At 44.9% G+C, this 19,991-nt stretch overlaps 1 protein-coding gene and 1 non-coding gene across 2 annotated transcripts in view; one reads left to right on the forward strand and one right to left on the reverse strand.

The window, feature by feature from the left end:
* The window catches only part of GRAMD1B (GRAM domain containing 1B), a 244,099-nt gene that overhangs the window by 154,938 nt on the left and 69,170 nt on the right, over positions 1–19,991 (reverse strand). The gene's annotated exons all lie outside the window — the stretch shown is intronic.
* TRNAP-AGG (transfer RNA proline (anticodon AGG)) lies at positions 14,385–14,457 on the forward strand. The gene has a single exon. It is a non-coding gene; the product is annotated as a tRNA-Pro (tRNA).

The raw sequence follows: 19,991 nt of genomic DNA on the forward strand, positions 1-19,991 counted from the left end.
ACAGGGCACACAGGACCAGTCAGGAAAAGGCAGTGATCTCTGTACCTCTTGAGTGACCTCGCCAATACCAGAGCCCCATCCCAAGAACAGAATGAAATTAGAGGACTCCTTTTACATTCCTGGGGGCTAAGTCAATTCTGTTTCAACCTGCAAGGGGCATGGACTGGATCACAAAAAAGTCTAGTATGTCCCCAGGGCACGGAACTGAGAAAGTCCAGTTCAGTCCTGTAGCGTCCCAAGCTATGCTGAACCCCTCACCTACAGCCAGGTACCACCCTAAGAGACTGGCTCTAGAACTGACCCACCTTACTGAGGAGATCTCTGTCCAGACTGAGTCTAAAACAGCCCAGCTTCAGGAGCAAAGTCTATCACCATCCATCCCCCCTCCCAGCCCAGCATTTGCCTTTTCAGTAAGTCCTGCATGTAAGAACCAAAGTAGAGATGGTAGCTTCCAAACAGACCAGAGGGGGCAGAATTAATGCACCATTAATTCCACAATCCAATTCACCTAATCCTCTCTGCCCCTCTCTGTGAGTTTCCACTTTCTGTGCCAGGATGAAGGTCAGAAGAACATTTCACAAGTGTCCCAAAGCTAAGGAAAAGCCACATTCCTAAAGATCACCAGAAATCACTGCAAGAAAATATGCCCCTGCAGTTCAAGTGTGACAGCTGGCCATGGGTCCATCAGGCCCTGCGAGGACATGTGAAGGGAGCTCAAGGCATTGAGACAGTTCACCACCTACAAGGCCGAGTCTAAGGGAAGTGTGTTTAGAAACTGGAGCCAAAGAGCTGGGGCCAGACCCACCAGTAAATGACTCCCTGGAACAGCGGCCTCGTCTTATTTTCTGACTCTTTTCCATATCCGGCCACTGGCTCTCTCAAGGGTAGTATCACTCTATTTTAACTCCAGGACGTGGCAAAGAAAGGAGAAACCCCTTCCCATCAGGTGTCAGGTCTGGCAAGGAGCAGGACACCGCTTCCGGCTCCCAGAATGCTGAGGAGGTTGTAACTCCAAACTTCAGGGTCCGGAGTTAAGCCACAGAGTTGCTCACTGCCTTGGATTTCCTCCAAGGACGAGCGCTTTGCCGGGGATCTGCTGGCTTGTCAGTTCAAGAAACCTGCTTGTTGAGGGCTTCAAACAGAACAGGAGTGTTCACAGACAGGGGACGAAAGATTCAACAAGGGGAGTGGCCCCCTTGAAGTTGATCATGAGGCCTCTGAATTTAAACGTACGCCCCTTAAAAGGAAGATCAGCCAGTAGCTTCCTCTTCCCACATGCTTCAGCCACTCTTCTACCCACAATAGATTCTGGACCTAAAATCAAAATCCTGTGAGACTTAATTTAAGCCTTGGGCCCAGCAGTAGCTGAGAATAATCATTTACATTTCTCCTGGCCTGAGGGAAAACCTCCTCCAAACTAAATCTGAAATGCCTTTCACTGGCTGGGAAGCAGACACCCAGAGGACCTGAAGTCCCTGAGCACTGTTCCCACTCATGGCCACCTGCGGTCCCAGCTTAAAGAAAAGAAGGTACCTGTCACCTATTAAAACCCTGTTTAAAACACCCCCTACCCCTCCACCCCCAGCGGCTTACTTTTCACTGCAGTTACCATCAAGTAAGGTGATAAATGGGACACTAGTTTGGAAATGAGATGCCCTCTAGGTGCAAGTCATCATTACTGTGAGGACTGTAAGCACACTGAGGGGAGGACCAGGTGTCTCCTTTGATTCTAGCCAGTGTCCTGTGTGTTCTGTTTGTACAGTAACCTTTGAACTTTTGTAAAGGGCTTTCAGACATAATCTTTTATCTTCCCAGTGACCCTAGCAGTGAGAAGGATAGAGATTACTCTCATTTTATAATTTACTGAAATGAGACACAGAAAGATATCTAAGATCGTTGATTTAAAAAAAAAAACCAACAATAATTGATCATGACAAAGCCAGACCTTGAACCTGGGTCATCTGAAGCCAGTTAGAGGCCGTCCAAATCTCATCAAATGCATCAGCTCTGAAAAGCAGGTCCCTTGTAGCACCAGAATTTTACTAGCCCTGACTTTAGCGGGCAGATCACGAAACGACATGTGGCTGTTGAATTCCATCAGTTATTCTACAAGGGTGGAAATGGAAATACAAAGTTTTGAAAAACAATTTCTCAAAGGAGCTGGTGTCAGGGGGTCAGGACCAAAGAGCTTCAGAACCCCAGCCACTGCATTCCTCTCCAAGACCGCCTTCCTCACATCTCTCCCATATTTGGCTCTCAGCCAACCCCACAGTTCTCTGGGAAACTGACCTCGCCTTCTGCCCTCCAGACAGGTGGTGGCCAGAACGACCTGGCCTCCCTTCCCTCAGCTCGCAGCCAGGCCTCATATTACCAAGCAACTGTTGTTTATTCTCAACTGTTCAGGCTCCTTTTTCCCGCAGGCCACAAGACACCCAACACCTGTCTATTACTTCTGGAGACCCACAAACTACATAGCCCATTATTCAGGAGAAACTTCCAGGAGGGAGCTTAAGTGAAAAATAGCAGCTTTGATGCTAGATTTCTCCTGAGTGCACATCCAAGTGAGAGTGAGGTAGAAGGGGCCAGCCCTCACCAACCCACATCCCTCCGGCCTCAGGGATGCCAAGGGCAGGCAACTCCCAAGAGCACGGACAGGTGTGTCCCTTCCAACAGTGCTGCCACCAGTCAGTCAGTCCCCACCCTCAAGATTAGGACACAGTCTGTCTCTCTGGCACACTATCAAAACAGCCAAATCCAAAGGCTGGCCCACGGACCAGGGAAAGACGCAGGCAGTGGGCACTCATGAAGAGGAACTTGTTGCTATTAGAGAAGCTAGAGATACTGAGAGATGTGGACCATGCCGTAGAGCGGTGTAACTCACTGTCTTCAAAAACAAAAGGAAGGATGGCCAGGTCGTGTTCTCAAGCTCTCCTGTGGCTGCTGAGCAAGAGGAAATGAATCTGTGTAGAGCTCAGGGTGGGACACTCAGACAATAAACGTTTCCCAAGAGGAAGGCCAATCAGGGACTGGAATGGATGAGCAAGGATGGTTAGAAGGTGGCTTCCTCTGCACATCTTTAAAGGTAACTGGAGTCTAGTTAGAGGCAGTGGCAGGGAAGAATGATCTCTTAAAGGCCCAGCACTCTGGGTCAGCAGGGCCAGACTTTCTCTGTTTTAAATAAAAGCAATTCACTTATGCCTAAAACAAACTCCATTTGAACAGATGTACTTCTGGCCCCAGGCACCTTGATTACTGGATACTAAACACCTCCCTGAAACCCACAAACAGCCCTAATATCTTGCACGGTGAAACAGAAATGCAGGGACCAACGATGAGGGTGGTGACGGAAAAGATGCTAGGGGTGGGGACTGCAGGGGCAGGTAAAGTCAGAGAGAGTAAGCTTCCACCTCTGCCCTGGTATCTTCTGTCTGTTCCTTTCTCCAATTCTTGCCTCCTCCCCCTGGCAGGAGCTCACTACTGAAGCAGTCAGGGCGGTTTCCGCACTGAATCTGTGTGGTCAGGCTGGAGGATGCTGGCTAAACACCACCTAAATAAAACCACAGTTGACCAGCCTCCATGTCCAGCTTCTCCTTCGGAGGAAATGGAGGAAAGTACTGTAAGACTTTACCAAGTCTCAGTTCCCGAGGACGGAGTGCTCAGCCTTGGGGAACGCGCATACAAGGTTAGCAGCCTTCGGCAGGGGCCAGGGTGAGCAGTGACGCCACCTCCGGAGGACTGTCACCAGATAAGCCTCCCTGGTTTAACTGCTCATCAAAAGGCTCAGGAATCCAATAAGAATATTTTGCACAACACTTGGCTGACTCTGTTTTTGCAGACAGACATCATCGCTTGTCCTCTAAACCTTCCAAGGACATCAGTGCTGGAAAAGACTCCCTGTGTCACCCCACCCGTGTCCTTGCGGTCCATTCCAGGGAAGGCAGGTGGCGTGTTCTGGTTCTGCTGCTGCTTTCCTTGGAAGGGTCACCAAATACCACTGGCAGTGTATACCAGTGATGGCGTGCCCAGGCCCGAAGGCATGCGATCTGAGCTTCTGACCCCTTCCACCACTGACCAGCTGTTGGTTTGGAGATGAGTTATTTAATTTCTCGTGTCTGTTTCCTCACCTATAACATCAAGATAATTAATAGCATCTCCCTCCAACAGCTGAGCATTTGAATCACGGAGGGCACTTAGAATAGTGTTTGGCACGTAGTCAGCGCTCTATAAATGTCGGCCTTTGTTAGACCTAATTAAGTCTCCTTTATAAGATCTGTATTAGGAAACGTGACCACTCCTGTTGATTTTCAATCCAGTTTAATTCGATGAACACTCGTTAAGCTGGAGTACTGTGTGAGGCTCCTTCCTAAGTGCTGGGGAGACAGCAAGACAAGCACCACATGGGACGTGCACTGGAGCATACAGCCTAGCAACGCAGAATGAATTAAGTGCAAAACGTAAGTGCAAACAGGTGTGAGTGGAAAAATCAATAAATTTTAACTAGAGGGAAAGAGGTGGTCTCGGCAGACTCCGTGGAGGAATTAGTATTTAAGACAAGACTTATAGAGTATGAATTTCAGTAGAGATGAGGAACAGGGCATTCTGGAATAAAGGAACAGTTTGATTAAAGGCACTGGAGAGTAAAAACCCACGGAGAGTTTTTGAAAATCGGGAGAGGAGTCAGGACTTATGGAAGGACATGAGAGGAGAGGAGGCCGCACACACAAGAGGGTAAGACCGGTGAGTATTTAAAGTTTAGATTCTGTTCTTTAAACAAAGAGACACTATTCAAGTTTTGTTGGGTTTTTTTTGGGGGGGGGAGGTGGTGACACTATGGATCTGTATTTGAGGAAGATCAGTTCTGGCGACAGTGTGAAATATATACTGGAAAAGCAAAAGATGAGACATGCAGAGGCCAATTCAGAGACTGTCATTCAGTCAGTCCATATTTTTGGAGTGTTGACTATATATATGCATGGCAAGCAGTGCAGGTAAGAGATGGAGAAAATCTGAAATAGGGCGGGAGAAAAATGTGGAATGAGAGGAGGTGGACAAGGAAAAGCCCTGTGAAGGCTTATTCAGAGATTCAGACTGGAAGGAAACCAAGAATGTGGATGATTCGGAAGTCAAGGGAGGGAAGGAGACAGCGTTTGTTGAATGACTACTACAAGCCAGGCACTGAGCTAAGTGCTTCACACACACCATCCCATTTGACCCTCCCAGCCACCTTGAGAAAGAGGTATCAAAAGCTGACAAATGATGAGGTGAATTTAAAAGGGCCTGACTTGCTCAAGTTCACACAGCCAGCAAGTGGAAGATGAGCACAAATCTAAACCAGGGTCTCTCTGATTGAAAACTCATGCTTTTTCAATTAGAGCACATTTCAGAAAGATAAATGATGCCAAACCCTGCAATGAAGTCAGGTAGGAGGACAACTGAGATAACCCCATTGGTCGTTGTAACTGGGTCACGATGACTTCTGTGGGGACCGCTGTGGCGGAGGGCAAGCAAGGAAATGTGACTGTGCAGGTTAAAGAGCACAGAGGGAATGAATAAATGGGGCTGAAGACGAGACTGTGCTTTGTAGAAACTAGGCAGTAAAAGCAGTGCCGTTCATCCCCGTTCCTTCTTAAAGAGTTATCGACCATCTTCTGTGTGTTAAACACCCTTCTGGGATCTGCAGTTAGACCGTGAAAAGTAGTGTGTGTGTGTGTGAGAGAGAGAGAAATTTAGGAGACATGGAGTTTTTTCCTTTTAATTTATGTGTGCGTGTGATTTATTGTTGGTAGATGTTATGTTTCAGAGGAACAAACTGTAACTGTATGATTATGCCATTTAAAATGGAGTTCTGCTAAGAAAACTGAAGCTTGGTTGTGTGCCTGGTAATCTAGCAAATCAATCAAAAAGTATTTAATATACCCAGACTCTAAGCATACCATAATATTGGGTACTGTGAAAGGTTTCTCGAAAGTTTCTGTAAAACTATTCATTTATTCCTCAAAATCATTTTGGAATGTTTATCAAAGATGACCCTGGCCTTAGTTGCTTCAAATCTTGAGTAGGAGGGAGAGCAGAGAGCAGAAATCCAAGAACTACAACTTGGTAAGAAAATCCACTTCAACAGAAGCACATAGCAAATGCAGAGTGAGCCCAGAGGGGAGAGAGCTTGATCCAGAAAGAACTTCATGGACTAAACAGTAACCACCCAAGGTGGAAGGTTAGCAGAAGAGTTTTCCAGGTAGACCAGGGGGGGCAGGCTTCCAGGCAAAAGGACCACTTGGGCAAAGGCACTGCAGTGTGAAAGAGAGCGGAGTGTATTCCTGGAATCACAAAAAGAACAGTCTGGATCATAAAGTTCCATTAGGTGAGGAAGGAGAGCAAGCGATTACATCTACCATAGATTTTCCTTCATTTACCCATTTAAACACAGATTAATTGAGCATGCTATGTTCTAAGTGCTGGAAAACGAGGGATGCACATAACCAAGTCTGTGCCCTGGAGGAGTCTACATCCTAGTGATCACAAATTTCCAGAATGATGGAACAGACATTTCGAAGATCTGAGCCAACCATCACTTTATCTCCGCCGTTTGGCTTTAGAGATTACAGAAGGTGGCACAAGGAGGTTACAGACATTTAGGAGAGTCGCATATCAAAAAGGCAAGGCTTCGCAGGCGATAAAGGGCTTTGTGTGCCAAGACCGAGACACAAAGATTTGGAGGCTTAACCAACTCAAACAAAAGGGCTCCAAAGCACCAGGAAATGATTCAAGTGCTAAAGCAACCACCTAAGGCTCTTATTTCCGACAGGAACTCACGCTATGCCACCTCCCTTAAATCAGAAAAGTAGCCCCCTTTTATAGGCAAGCAAGCCCAGGTCCAGAGAGGTCCAGATGTTCGAGCAGTGTCCTCCAAGTTGCTTTCAGGGTTAAGCAGAACCATAGTAACTTCTTGCCCAAGGAAGTGATGCTAAAACTGTTAAAAAAAAAAAAAAACAAAAACAGCCTAACTTGCTCTGACAGGCTACAACGGCATGTGTGCAAAGTACTGGGGACACTAGCCTTTACACACTTCAAACAAAAAATTCAAATTGTTTTCTTGTGCCACAGGGTGGAGCAGAAAAAAGGCTGCACTCAGCGGGGGCTTTTCAGCCTCGGCCCCCGCAACCTAGGTTTGGACAAACTTTCCCACTGCACCCTGACTCATTTCTCTTTCTGCGAGGAATGCATCTGGTGGGGGGGTTACTGTAAGTAACTCACCCTGTAAAATTCTGCATGCAGTGTGAGCTATTGCCTTGAAACAACAGTCACAGCGTTCAGAGGTTCCCACTTTTCAGGAACAGTCTGTTAGCCTAGACCCTGGCTGGACTCTGCCCTCAACTGTCCCCAGTGGGGGCTCACCCTCCCCCAACTCCACATCTAGGAGCTGGGATGCTGGACCACAGCCCTCACAATTCACCCCAATTCAGTGACTGCACGGTATTTTAAACACCCTGAAGTTGGGATTTGGGGATTCGTAACACTGGGTGACCTCTGAAGTCTCGTCTGTAGCTCTCACAGTCTAGGAACTGGAAAGATCTACTTTGCTGTAAGCCATCCTGGTGTAGGAAAATACAGATTTTTAAACAGTATGGACTGGAACGATCATCATATAATACAAATCATTTGTTTTACAAAAAGGATTCATTAAAATTGTTTCTTTATGGGCAGGAACATTTTGATTCAATTAACTTGAATCAAAGTTGGCTTTGAAGTTAATTAATTAACTTGAACAAGGCGCACTCTACGAGGAAACCACCCAGTGAGTAACAGATGTCACATGAACATGAAACATCCCTGAATGGTGAGCGACCTGGTTTCTTCGTATTTCCTGGAAAAGAAAGAGCTCCATTTCCCTTACCCTCAACCACACCCCTGATGTAAGCTGGTACTTTCTGAAGACATATTAACTCTGCCTGACAGATGGAAATTGTACGAGCAATAGAACTCCCTTAGGTAATAGAATTATAGGTCTGAAAGAAACATCAGACATTTAGTCCAATTTCATTAGCAACTTGGTCCCTTCTTCCTCCACCCTGTCCCACCCGGGATCATGGATGAGAAACAGAGGCACCGGTAAGATCAATCCTGGACCAAGGTCACAAGGCTGGAATGGAAACTATTTTCTGTAAATCAAGTATCTTTTGCTCAAATTCTACTTTAATTCTTTCCGGTGTTATTTTGGAGGTAGTATTTTGACCTTAAAGAATAATTAACAAACAAATGCACTAAGGAGTCCAAACACTCATTCTGCTTTTGTCCACACACATTTTTGCGTGCATCTAATTCCCTCATAAGCCCACGTAGAGCAAGAAGTTAATCAAACGCAAATACCTCGCTAGAACGGTTCCCCACATGTGAACATTCAGATTTGCACGAAAGGCATGATAATGTTTATTTGCTTTTGGAAAGGCCTTTTTGCTTTACACAAATAGAATTCCTTTATGTGGGAAATTCCTCTCTTGCATTTTAAATACTGCTTGATTTATACACGACTTTGCAACACCACCACTGCTTAATAAAAGTGTGTCTGTAAATAATCAACTTACATGCTCATTCCCTTTCCTTTCAAAGCAAATATATGCTAACTATGACCTGAACCAAATAAACAATCTGTTTCAGTCAGGCATAGATTAGAAATGTTTTGAAGTCCTAAACATTCTCAGACTCATCTACAGTTTATTGAGCCAGGCACTGTATTTTCTCATTTAAGCTTCACAAAAATCCTCCGGTAAGTGTCATTTTCCCCGCTTAAGAAATGAAGAAATTGAAGCCCAGAGAGATTTAAAACTTCAGGTGTTAAGATGTGATTCAAACCCGAGCATTCTGAATCCCAAACCACCGTTTTCTCCACTCCTCTGTATTACTATTGCGACTTCCTGTTAAGTATTTTTTTCAGCCACCATTCAAACTGGTTCTCTCACTTTTTGCAGAAGACTTGTATTCTATTTGCAATCTGGTAAGTAAATGGATATTTGGGATGGTGATTCTGCAAACTGACTCTGTTTTCCTGTTTTCAGTCAGTTTCTAATTGTTCACCTATCTAAAACATGCCACAAAGTTAATACCAACTTCCTTGGGCCTTCCTATTGAATTCTAAATATTTTAAAAAGAAACTCTATCCCAAAGATTTAGCAGAACTCTCCTGCGACAAGTACTTGACGGCATGTTCAAGCCACCTAAGCAGTTTCTCATTTGCGACTAACATTGTCAGTGAAGCCCGAATTCCTAATTTGTGCCCAAGTGTCTCTAACACCTCTTACCCGTGAGGAAGTCCGCCTATAGATCTCAGGCGATCGCAGGGCTCCGCACCTGCCAGGACGGTCCACACGATGCTCCAAGCAGGGTCAGCGCAGAGGAGGAACGCTGGCCTCTTACAAATGGGGCAGCCCGAGGCACCACTAAGGTGGTTTGCTTCAAATGAGGCTTGCCACCCACTGCTGAAATGGTAGCTTAGTAAACACCAAAGACCTTTAAAAGTACCTTGTCTGCAGTCTTCGGGTTCTAACTGAGCTTCCAAAGGTAGATCTGACTTGTTTCCAGGGCTTACTAAGGCAATGGCTTAAATCCTGCTAGCCAAGCAAAGTCTCTGTTCTTGAAAGCTGGCTCACATGATCTCATTCTGTGCAAGTTTGCCCCTGCATCCTTGGACTTTGGAACAAGGACATCAGGCTCCATCCCACCATAAAATCTCCCCGGCTTAACTAAGAACAACCAGTCAGCACTCATCGGCCCCACTGTCCTTCAGGCAGGGCTCCACTGGGATGGTGAAAATCTAGGTGACTGCCCTGCTTCTTTTTCACTCTCCCCTTCTCTCTCTCTCTGTCTCTCTTTCACACACACATACACACACACACAAAACATTCTTTGGGGGGAGGGTATAGTTCAAGGTCCTGAATTCAATCCCCAGTACTTCCATTTAAAAAAAAGGAATTAAATAAATAAAAACCTAATTACTTCCCCTACAAAACAAACAAACAAAAACATTCTTGGAGGTTCCCCCTACTTCCTTCAGTGACCAGACACTTTATCCAAAAATAAACGGTGAGCTCCCCATCAGTGGAAGTGTTCAAGCAGAGACTGAACACGTGGGAGGTTCTCACATCGAGGCTGACACCAGACGGCCTCGGAGGGCCCGTCCACGTCGAAGGGCCCGTCCATGTCGAAGGGCGACAATATTCCACAGGCTCCAGGGTCTGTAGCAAGTCCGCTCACACTCTTGTCCTTCTAGCTGTCCTCTTATGACTTCTTCTCCTTCTTTGCTTTTTTTTTTTCAAATTGAAGTATAGTCGATTTACAATGATGTGTTAATTTTTGATGTAGAGCAAGGTGATACAGTTATACATATACATATAGATTCTTTTTCAGATTCTTTTCCATTACAGGTTTCTACAAGCTATTGAGTATAGTTCCCTGTGCTATCCGGTACAACCTTGTTGTTTCTCTGTTTTATATATAGTAGTGTGTATCTGCTAATCTCAAACTCCTAATTTATCCCTCCTCCCTCCTTCCCCCTTTGGTAACCGTAAGTCTGTTTTCTGTGTCTTTTCCTTTTTGAGAATGTCCTCCATATTCATTGAAATCAGTCCCTACTTGTATTAAAAACCTTGGCACACTTTACCCACACTGCTTTGCAACACATCCTCTTCCCCCTAGTATCGTAATTATTGGTGCGCATTTTCCATGTCCCCTCGGACTGTAACTGCCATCAAGGCAGGATTTATGTCCCATCCATCCCTGTCACCCTGTTTCAGAGCTCACTGCCCCACACAGCATGTCTGCTCAGTGAGTGTCTGTGAATGAAGAAGTGATGGGTAGGGGAGTACTGGGCGAGAAGTCGGAGGATCTGAAGCAGCACCCACTCAGTGCAGGTAGCTTTCCAGCCTCAGACTCTCTCTGCAGGTTCCTTGCCCTTCTGCAGAGATGAAGGCTAAAAAGCATGGTCTATCTCAGCCCTGCACTGTCCCTAGGGACAGCTCTGACCACCGCCAACCTTTCTCCGAGATTATCACCTCACATCAGCCTGCATCACATGGGAGGTCTCAGGAGAAGAAGCCTGGGACCGGGACCCTCTTTCCCGGAATATTCATCCCTGATTAACTAAAAGCTCCGGCTTCCTAGGTAAGGGTGTTTGGTCTATGGATCTTTGGGGAGCAATTAAAGGAAGGAACAAGAATGCATTTAGAAACAGCTGCTGACCTACCAAGTCTTAAGAAAACACCCTGAATTGGAGTTTAATCAATTCTCTTTCAGTTACTGGTGAGGAACTCAGTTTCACCATTTCCTGTGAGAAAGGGTTTCATCCCACTTTCTTTCGAAGATCTCCAGGGAGGCCAAGCCCCCAAATTCCCCTGGTGGGAAGACCAGGCCCACTGGAGCCCTGGGGCTGCCCTGCACTCCAGAAAATAACCATCCGTCTCCATAGTTTCCTGTCCAAAGGATGTCTGCCAGGCTTGACTCTAAGGCCACAATTAAGTCATAATTTAATTCCCCTTAACTGACTGTTCATTCCGTTTGAGTTTCAAAGCGGAAAACAATACCTTAGAGGAAGCCAGCCCCCACCTTTTATAGATAAGGAACTCCACTCAAGAAGTGCCTCTCGGTTGGCTGCCTGTGTGAGCCTGCTTGCTGTGGTGCAAACACGGAGTGTCTCCACTCGTTACAGGGGAGCTGAGTCCAGAAACACAGTACCACGCACTTTGTAAACAAATACACTTTTGGAACAGATTTAAGTTTACAGGAGTTACCACATACTTCTACCTAAACGCTAAACCACTTCATCTTCCTGTTACTGTTTCACTAACAGTGCCCTCTACAGCACACTGGCAAAATAATTTGTTTTCCATTTTATTGGCACTAAGTAGCTTCTACGGGTGTTTGGCCCAGGTTCCAGGAAGTTTGCTTGTTTTCTGAAGGGAAATGTTACCAAGAGCAACTTACATATACAGGTTCTGCGCTGTAGGGAGGAAGGGAATTTTACTTAAATTAGACCAATCATAGTCAGTTCTTATTTTTTTTTTACTACACACTTACTATGAATCAGGCATGATCTCAATCAACCCTCAAATCAACCCAGTGAGTGGGTTATCATCCCCATTTTAAATAAGAAAAAAAGGCAGCTTGGAAAGGTCATGTGAAGACACGCAGCTAATGAGCTCCTGGGCTGGGGTGCAAACTGCACGATCGGATTCCAGAGTTTATTGCTCCCCCACGGGTAGCTTGGTCTCTCTTCTGGCATGGAATGATCTCTGTCTTCAGTGTCAGCATCTTGGGACCTAAGTGGGTACCTGATTTGGTAACTCATTCGTACCCCTATACTGCACGATTATGCCAGGTGCCCTGTACAAATATGCATTCTTAATATCCGTCACACGACCTGTTTGAGATAAACATCCATACTGGTACGTGCAGGTACGAATTTCCAAAGCTGGCAGATGCATCTGCATATCCTTGACATTTGTAGCATACTTCTCAGTCATATTAAGTGTATAACACTCCTTTATTTCCTCATGTATGGTTGACAGTATGACCTAGCAGTTAAGTGCAAGAGTTCTAGAATTAGAATGTCTGGGTTCAAATCTGGGGTCCACCATTTATTAACATGTTAACTAATGTCTCAGTGCCTCAGGTAACTCATGTGAAAAACCAGATTGCTAACCACAGTGCCTACATTATGAGTTTGTTCTATGAGTATAAGGTTATACACTTAAAGCACTTGGCACAGTCCCGGCATATAATAATGCTCAGAAAAGTCCATGGCCATATTGTTTCTACATCTGCAATGGTGTGCATAAGCACTGTATACTCACCACTACCGTAATACGGTACATCGAGCAGCAAGGGAAGCCTGGCTGCAGAGACACATCACACACCCCAGGGAGCACTATAAAAATCTACCCAACACAGGGCCACCCAGGCTGCAGGTATGAAATCCATTTATCATTTCAGCAGCTCCCCACTCACACACACAAAAAAACAGATGGATAAAGACTGAGGTCAACTGAATAGCTTAAAATACAGATTTGTTTATTTCAAGGCCTGTGGAGGAGAGAGGTGGGAAACGGTTACAGCTGGCACAATTATGATCATGATCATTATTATCATCGCTAGTATGAATAGCACGCTTAGCTTCCAGCATCTCAGGTTTCTGCACTTGCCTTTTCCAAGGGAACTAGAGAATGCTTGATTGCTCCCTCACAATGGAGTGGTTATGCCCATTCAATTATCATCTCCATCACACTCCACAGAAGTTAAGAGATGGCATTTCGGTCTTCTATTCAAGCGGGTGAACTTTCTGTCCCTTTCATTACAGGAGAAGCAACTGGTAAAGCTAATGCAATGTACTGGAACTAATGCCTTAGAAGTGCCCCAAGTACGACAATCTTGACCCACTTTGAAGACTAACTGTATTCAGAATGAGAGGCTTTATATTAAGCTATATATTATGGTAAGATCAGCTGCAGGGGAAAATCTTCTTTGAACCAGAGCAAAGCCATTTGTATTTATTTCTAAACATACAGGAGCGTGGTGCCAGAGGAAAAAACCCCAAACACACCGCAATAAGAAGATAGCTGTTTAACCCTTGGCTGGGCTACAGCAATGGCGGCTGTTTGGATTTTGCACAGTCTATGTATGTGTGCATGATATCTGGAAGCCTCCTGCACTTCATGGCACCAAAATGTAACGTGGAATCCTTGAACAGGAAACACTAAAAACAAGCTTCCAAGTCCACTGTTTTACCAACAAAGCAAAAATGGCAGAAGTTAGTGATTAAACGGTGGCTAACAAGAAAGAATCTCGCTCATCTCACATGTTCTGGGCTCCTCAGAGAGAAGCCAGCAGAGGGGCAAGCCCACATTTCCTCTTTGGTCCCTTCCCATGTGCTTCATGGAACACTCAATTCCTTCCTGAATTTCAAAAGACAAAACGGGATGTGAAAATGGTCCCTGAGTACTTGTGGAAGTTTTCCAGTGCCCCCCTGTCCCCTGTTCCATAATTACATTTCCTGATGTTCGCTGAGCAGTTCCCTGCTCAAGACATAATCCTCCAGCACAGCCACCGATGCAACGAGGAAAGGCAGGGAAGATTACAGCAGAGTGCCCCAGAGCTCTCATTGGGACACAATGTGCTTTGCTGCATTTCTCAACAGAAGAAAGGAAATGAAAAGCGGGTGATAATAAAGAAGGAAGTGTTATTTCTCTCCACTGCTGGTCTGGAGGGCAGGAAACCACGTGTGCCCTACCTTCAAGTAAGGATGAGAGCCCAGGACTAGGTGAACTCAGGGCAGATTGTGATATAATTGATGCTCCTTTCCAAGCAGGCAATACTCAAACTCAGGATGGACTCTGGGAGGAGGTTATGGCTCAGCGGTAGAGTGCGTGCTTAGGATGCATGAGGTTCTGGGTTCAATCCCCAATACTTCCATTAAAAAAATAGTAAGACTGCTACTCCAAAAAGAAAAAGAAAAAGATAGGTTCTGTCTACAAAGAAGGTAAGAAAGAGCATGGACTCTGGTCTTTGAGCCTCTTGGCTTAAAAACCGAAGCCAGACAAAGCTGACTTTCTTCATGGGGAAAATAGTATACTTAGGGAGTGGAGCATTGCTTCTCGGCCTTTTGGCTAAGATCAAGTGTGTAGGGAGTGGGGCTTTATATAATAGCACCAAAGCAACATGGAAAAATACAGTTAGAGCCATAAGCTAGTAACCCTTTTGACCTTACAATCCTGCTCCTATGTGTTCTGTGATTTAGAGGAACAGGGTTTAGGAGTTAAGGAGACCGGAATGTAAACCTTAGCTCTATGCTCGCTGCCTATGTGACTTAGCCAAGCCACTTACTCTTCTAGGTTTCAGTTTCTTTTCAAGACGAGAAAAACAATACACACTTCCTGGGTTGTGAAAATTCAGTGATATGCTACAAGTAAAGTGCCTGGAGCGTAACAGGAACTCAATAAACCGCTTTAGTTTTTGTTTCTTTCTTTGAACAGTAATAATAATTACTTCTTATGTAAGAGAGAATGTTCATTTAACAGTGAAAAGTTGCCAACAACCAAAATATTTTTTAAAAAAAGACTAAGGAAATCGTGGTATTTTCACTCAAAGGTGAAAAGCAACTGTTTAAAAAAAAATACACCTACTATATATTTAATCATTTACGATTATTTGAATAGATCAGTATATATTTGTTGGGAGTGGAATGATATTGCACATACACTAAAATTACAGCATCGTGTGTGTGTGTGTGATTTTTCTATTTTGTACTAAGTGGTATCATTATCATTATAAATTTCATGTGCTCATCATAATTGATTAAGATAATAAAACAGTTTTAATCCAAAAAATGTCAAAATTAAATTCATTCCTTAATTTAAAATGAAGACAATTAGGGCTGTGCTGATGGTCCCTAGGAAGTTCCCAATCTCTGGGGAAATATAACTTAAGCCAATAACACCGAGCCCACACCTGCCACAGCAAGACTTAACAGTAGCAGATCAGTTCCAGAGCTCCCATGACGTCTGGAGATCTGCCTGCCAGATTCCTAAAAGGAAACCATCACCTGCCTCATTTATTTGATTATCAGTTGCCTATTGTGGGTATCTGTTACACCTGCTGTATTCTAAGTACCGTGCCAGGAGATAAATGTCAGTACCCTGCCCTTCAGGAGCTCATAACCTACTAAAGAAGATAAACTATTCACACACTTAAACAGAAGGCACTGGGAAGCGCCCTTGGAGGTAGACAAGGCACTTTAGGGGACGCAACCATTATCCAACAAACCACAGGTAGGCATGAAGGAGGGGGTGTGTTTCGTAGGTTAAAAACAATTAAACCTTTCCTAGAAGCCACTCAACAACTAAGTGAACTCTTCCAATGCCACGTTCTCTGCTCTCATCACTTCTCACAGCCTCTCCCTACGAAACCCACGGAAAGTGATCTGGGAGTTCTCTCTGCTACCATCTTCTATGTCTTCTTTGTCCTTCCTCAAATCCTGAGGAAGTGTGTGATGCTTCTCAGCCTCTCCAGCTCCCAGGCAGAGGAGATGCTACGCTGCTGTTAAGGGCTGTGGGATGCAGCTGCCACTGCCCGTTAGATTATTAGATGGGGGATGACCAGGGCGGAGGTTCCTGTGTGCTCTAGAATCCCTGGTGGTCTTAAGAGTTGCCAGTGGAGCATCTCAAGGACATCTGGGCACAGCTGATTCCACTCAAACATTTTTGTTTCTGGTCTTAGTAGGAGGTTGTAGCAAAGAAGTCTTCTCCTAAACCCTCATCTCCCTCCTTTTACCCCACCCTGCTTCCCTCACTCCCCTTTTCCTCCTCCGTTTCTTTCTTTTCTCCTTTTCTCAGTAAGATTTCTTCCCCCACCCGCCACTTTTCCCCATCTCTTATTCTGTTTGTATAAACTTTTTTTTTCCTTGTCCTCAAAGCTTCCTAAGGGTCAGATCTCTGTTCTCATAATCACAGCCCTCGCACCTCAGGCTGCCCGCTGGCCTCCCTGAGCTTATTAGAATCAGAGATGTCCAGTGGGGGCTGGGCATGGAGAACAATTTCTCAAATCTCATCTGGTGACTCAGCAATTCTAACTCCACTGCAGTCTGAAACCAGTAGGAACTTGGTGAGGGTAAGTCGTGCACAGGTTATTGATTTCTAAAGAAAGTGAACCTAGCACTGTCTTTGCAGAAAGAAGACTGTCAAGGCTCTCAGTGTCTGTTGTAAGTTCTATTGTTAATTTGTCCCTTGTGAACTGTATTTTCAGGAACCCGGGTCACCAACTCTGAAGGCAGAAATAAGGCCTCTTTCTCCCAAGCACACGTTTGCAGGGAGCCACGTCAGCTGTAGGCAAGCGTCCCTGAGTTTCGAGCCAGCAGGTCTCTCTCATCTGTCCGCCGGCAGGTGATAATGCTGTGATGGTGACGCTGCACAGACCTGGACAGATGTGTATTCTAAAACCCAAAGACAAATAAAAACTTGACAACAGCATCTCCTTCTCAGAGCTCCCATGATTTCTAGAGATCTGCCTGGTGTCAGGGCAAGAACGGGCAGGCAAAACAGATAAGACCTGAAGTGCCTTAGCCAAGACACACAGATGTTCGCCGGGGCCAAGGGCGCGAGAATAGGGAGTCTCAGCAATGAGATGAGACCCTGGGGGGGTCGCTCCCAAAATAAGAACCCGCGCCTGCACAGTCCTGTGTAGCCAGAACACGTCTCCACAAACAAGCCGTGTGACTTTTACAACGCCCCAGTGAAGTAAGATAGGTGTAATGTTACTCTCTGGGTGAGAGAGCAGGATCAGAGCAATTACAGGACTCGTGTGAGTCCCACAGGAAGAAGAGGCAAAGGCAGGATTCCCAGCCAGGGGTGCCCTTTCCAAATTACCATAATCACGGAAAGTGCCGACCTGGTAGTTCTGTGGTCAGACAATGACACATTAGGTCTTAGGTCTTTTTAATTCCCCTTCAAAGGTCTTTTTTTTTTTTCCCACTACCTAAAAGTGCCTAGGTCACCAATTATGGAAACAAATTTCTTTTTCTCTGGCTTTTGGTAAAAATTACCCTTATCAGTGCTGCCTCAGGGCAAATACCAGATAAAAATTTTTAAAAAGATAAACATTATAGACCAGTTCAGTCCTCATCCTATTACCTCTAGTCTTCTGAAACAATAAACATTGCACTTTATCTGGAGGTTACAGAAGCAAAATTCCACTTTCATCTGCAGTGGCCTTTTAGCTAAAGAGGACCCCTTCAGGGGTCTGGCGTAGAAAAGCACAAGAATCTAAAGTTGACAGACTGGGTAAGTGTTCATCCCTGCATGAATTCATGCTCAGCAATTTAGAGGTGGTCCAAATTATCCTAGCAGACTCCCTGTACATCCCAATTATTGGACTTAATTATAAGTGCTCACTACTACCCAGCAGTGCCTTGGCGCAGAGGTAATCCTGCCAAACTTTCAACGTGACCTATGGGTAACACCCACCGCAAAAAAGTTTGACTTGGGAGAAGTGTGTCCCAGAATTCTTCCCTTGTTCCATTCTATTTTTAAGAAAGTAGTGAGCTGTACCATGTTATCCATTTATACACTCAACTCATCCAAGTTATTGTGAAAAATAAAATCTGATCCCTTGGCTGGATAATTATTGACTTCTAGGCTCTAATACTATAGTTTTAACATAACCTAGACCCTGTGTCTACACCAAATAAGAGTGGAGGCAGGGGGAGCTACTAGCCATGGAAACAACCAACCGGCTATAAACACGTAGCAAAGTGGTTAGCAGAATCCCCACTGGGCTTCTACACTGGGATAATGCCCCATAATATCATTCTCTTCCATTTCACTTAGTTTTCTATTAGTGTCCTGGCCTTTTCTGAGAGCAACTGGGAAAACTTGGGTCCAGAAAGATGAATCAGACCCACAAGTTTACACAGCAAAGCAGGGATTCCTGGCTTAGGACACACGATGAGGCTATACAGTCAGTTCCAACTGGTGTTTCAAAGTTTAGCTAGAATCCAAAGGCATCAAGAGGCCACTTTCTTAAATCTCCTTCACAGAGATCTATATTCTCTCATTTGAAAGTGCCAAGATCATGATCTTAACGCCTACAACCTTCACCTATAAGAAAAGAGCCTTATAACTTTGGATTCAAGACCACGTGGAGCCACCTGGGGGCAATAAGCCCTTTGTCTGTCGTTTCTGGAAAAACTTAGACTGTGAGGTCCTGGAGAGCAGAGGCTTTGCCTTGATGAAGGCTGGATTCACAGAATCTAGCTCAGTATCTGGTACATGAACGGATTCAAATGGTACCTTTTGAACTGATGAATAGACGCACACGTTTAATTTTGGGAGATGAGAGAGATCAGTGTCAGCCTATATTAATTGCTTATAGCCGTGGCATGCAGGGGCTCTGACTTGGCCCAACTTGCTTTGAAGAGGTCATTTGACCAGCCAGTTTAAAACCGCAGGATCTACGTAGACAGAAATGGCAACCATCGGTGGTGTGGAAAAACAAGTTTCTTTCTGCCCCCTGGTGGCCACGATGCTTTCAGATTCCAAAGTCCCCCAGCATGCCTATCACTGAATTTAATTCAGTACCCTGGTAGCCAGGAGACTGCAGGCTTTCTTTTACAAGAGTCCTTGGCCTAAAGGCCAGAAAGATGCCACCCTAATCCTGAAGTCCTCAAAGGAGGCTTCCCATCTCCACACTGAGAGCAGATGAGAATGTCAAGGAGCTGGAACTGAACCTTTTGAAGTAAACTGCCTTCCAGGAATGGTCTGTGGTTTCAAGAGCTCTGGGGGCAGGACTAGGGAGCAGAAAAATTCAAGGAAAAATAAGAATTTCCAGTCTGGAACGTTCGGGTTTCTATTTGCGATTATCAGGTCAGGTCACCCTTCTGAGCATAAAAGACCATCAGGAGCCCTTTCCATGAATTGCTAGCATTCCATGTTCACACTCCCACTTCGTGGAAGGAGAAACTGAGGATCCAAACCAATTGCTGGAAAAAATGATAACTATCCTCTCACAGCTACAGAAGGTTTTCAGTGTTATTTTGTTTTAAACATACGATAAATGAAAACAAAAACCCCCACATAAACTGCTGCAGAGTTTGCTAAGGAAGCATCACACGTGCAGGGATTTTTGTGTTTTATCCCATGCGTTGGCTCTCCGGGACCTAGAATGGTGTCGGACATGTCAGTACATAATTAGTGAGTGAAGGAATGAACTAAGCCAAGAGAGGAAGAGGTACTTTTTAATGGAAATTATTGCTTATGGGAGAAGATATCATCTCCTTCCTTGAGAACCTTTAAAAACAGGTTGAGTTCTCATTTATCTTAACAATGATAGAATCTGATGCTGGAAGGAGCCTTAGAAATCACCGGTTTAATCTCATTTGGTTTCATTCATTCACTTCACAGATGAAGAAAACGAAGGTCAGAGAGGTTAAGCAACTCACCATAGGTCACACAGCA

The sequence above is a fragment of the Vicugna pacos genome, chromosome 33, assembly GCF_048564905.1.
Source record: "Vicugna pacos chromosome 33, VicPac4, whole genome shotgun sequence".
NCBI classification, from domain to species: Eukaryota; Metazoa; Chordata; class Mammalia; order Artiodactyla; family Camelidae; genus Vicugna; species Vicugna pacos.